The sequence below is a fragment of the Peromyscus maniculatus genome, chromosome 7 (assembly GCF_049852395.1).
Source record: "Peromyscus maniculatus bairdii isolate BWxNUB_F1_BW_parent chromosome 7, HU_Pman_BW_mat_3.1, whole genome shotgun sequence".
NCBI classification, from domain to species: Eukaryota; Metazoa; Chordata; class Mammalia; order Rodentia; family Cricetidae; genus Peromyscus; species Peromyscus maniculatus.
Window position 1 is genome coordinate 85,340,960 of NC_134858.1, and position 3,009 is coordinate 85,343,968.

Genomic DNA, 3,009 nt, shown 5'->3' on the forward strand with positions numbered 1-3,009 from the left:
TTGGTTGTTGTCTCTCTGAATGTTAGTCAAGTGTGGTGGCTGTAGAGTCTCTGGTAGAGTTATTCTGCGGATCAATGGGTAGCAGAAAGGAATGGAGATAGGCTAGGATTAAAGGCTGAGGGGGGCTCTGGAAAAGAGCTGGGGGGACCTGAGTCCATACCAAGAGGCAGAGTCCCCCAAAACAAAGGTGGGTTGGCAGGGGTGTTTCTGCTAGTAGGCTGATGTAAGATTAAGCATAAGTGTGAAGTTACAATAATGGAGGATAGGAAGACAATAGAAATTGCCTACTGAGTTCCAGCCCAGTGTAGCCACTGGGAGTCCCTGGTAGAAAGTGTTTCTGTGGGTTGATAGTTGACACAATGGAATAAAGATGAGTTAGTTGACTCATTTATAACAATTTATACCTTTAAAACATTACATGTTAGTACATTGTATAAATAACTGATGACAATTGTTTTTTGGCTCAGAAATGGCTATAAATCTCCCATCAGGGATTATAACAGGATGTTGAATAAACTTTTTCTTACATTCTGAAACCAAGGCCAAGGCCCATAGCTAAGGATAATAAATGCTAAGTTCTACAAAACTATGGCCTCCCACAGGGCTTATTATGACAGACTAATTCAGAAATTTGGCTTTACAGTAAACCCCCAGTCCCCACACACACAACCAGAAACAGAAGGTGACTTAAGTATAAAGGATAACATATGGAGAAGGGAGAGGTCTTTAGAGAGATCTTTGTGGAAAGCCAAGAGCATCCCTTACTCATATGTGAAGACCAGAGCATCAGCTAAATAATAATTTGTGTTGTTGAATTCTGACTTTAATGCATGGTAGTCTGATAAAATTAGGTTATTCTAATTTTTTGTATCTGTTGAGATTTGCCTTGTGACCGAGTATGTGGTTAATTTTAGAGAAGGTTCCATGGAGTGCTGAGAAGAAGGTATATTCTCTTGTGTTTGGATGGAATATTGTGTAGATGTTTATTAAGTCCATTTGAGTCATAACGTCTGTTAGGTCCCTTATTTCTCTGTTAAGTTTCTGTCTGGTAGACCTGTCCATTGGTGAGAGTGGTTAGTTAAAGTTTCCCCCTATGTGTGTGTGGGGTTTGATGTGTGGTTTAAGATTTAGTAATGTTTTTTACGTATGTTGTTGCCCTTGTATTTGGGGCATAAATATTCAGAATTAAGACTTTATCTTGATGAATTTTTCCTGTGATGAATATGTAATGTCCTTCTCGCTCGTTTATTGATGTTAGTTTGAAGTCTATTTTGTTAGATATTAGGATAGCTATACCATCTTGCTTCTTAAGTCCATTTGATTGGAAAGACTTTTCCCAGCCCTTTACTATGAGGTAGTGTCTGTCTTTGAAGTTGAGGTGTGTTTCTTGTATGCAGCAGAAGGATGGATTCTGTTTTCGTATCCATTCTGTTAGCTTGTGTCTTTTTATATGCAAATGAGTCCATTGATATTAATGACCAGTGATTGTTAATTCCTGTTATTTTTGGTAGTAGTGTTCTATATTTCCCTTCTTTGGCATTTGTTGGTGTGAGATTATCTATTGCCTGTGGTTTCATGGGTGCATCTAACTTCCTTGGATTAGATTTTTCCTTCTAGTGCTTTCTGTAGGGCTGGATTTATGGATAGGTATTGTTTAAATCTGGTTTTATCATGTAATATTTTGCTTCTTAAATATGGTGATTGAGAATTTTGCTAAGTATAATGATCTTGGCTGGCATCCATGGTCTCTTAGTGTCTGCATAACATCTGTCCAGGACCTTCTGTCTTTCAGTCTCCATTGAGAAGTCAGATGTTATTCTTATGGGTATGCCTTTGTATGTTACTTGGCCCTTTTTCCTTTACAACTCTTAATATTTTTTCTTTATTCTATATATTTAGTGGTTTGATTATTACATGGTGAGGGGATTTCTTTTTTGGGTTCAGTCTATTTGGTGTTGTATAAGCTTCCGGGGGTCAGAGAACAGAACAGCTTCTAGACAAACAGACATAGAGGCCAGAAAAATGGTAGCACACACACCTTTAATCCTAGCATTTCTGGAGGCAGAGATGCATCTGGATATCTGTGAGTTCAAAGCCACACTGGAAACAGCCAGGCATGATAACACATGCCTTTAATCCCAGGAAGTAATGGCAGGAAGCAGAAAGGTATATAAGGTATGAGGACCAGGAACTAGAGCCTTGTTAATCTTTTGGGCTTTTGAGCATTAGTTCAGCTGAGATCCATTCAGATGAGGACACAGAGGCTTCCAGTTTGAGGAAACAAGATCAGGTGAGGAATTGGCGAGGTGTGGTTAGCTGTGGCTGGTTCTGTTTCTCTGATCTTTCAGTGTTCTCCCCAATACCTAACTCTGGGTTTATTTTTATTAATAAGATCTTCTAAGATTCATGTTACAGGAACTCATGAACTTTAGACTGATAGCTATGGAACCTGATGGAACTGGACTAGACCCTCTGCAAACAGGAGACAGTTGTGTAGCTGGGTCTGTTTGAGGGGCCCCCGGCAGTGTGATCAGGATCTATCCCTGGTGCATGAGCTGGCTTTCTGGATCCTGTTACCTATGGTTGGACACCTTACTCACCGTTGATGCATCAAGGAGGAGCTTAGTCCTGCCTCAGCTGAATGTACCAGGCTTAGCTGCCTCCCCATGGGAGGACTTACCCTTTTTTACCCTTTTGGAAGAAGAGATGGATGTGTGTCCAGGGGAAGGGGCGGGGGGGGGGGGGGGGGGGGGGGGAGCAAAAGGAGGGAGGAGAGGGAGATCTGTGGTTGGTATGTAAAATGAATTAATTTTTTTTAAAAAAAAATCTTTGTCTCAGAGAGATGCTTGTATTTAAGGCACTAAATACTCCCAGGTCTGAATGATGGCCTGAGAAGGTAGGAGGAAGTAGGAACTTCCTTCTTGTTGAGATTCCCTGAGTGCATGTAAGGTGACAATGAAAGATACCAATGCTGTCTCTAAATGGGGTAATGTCAACATTGACAATCTC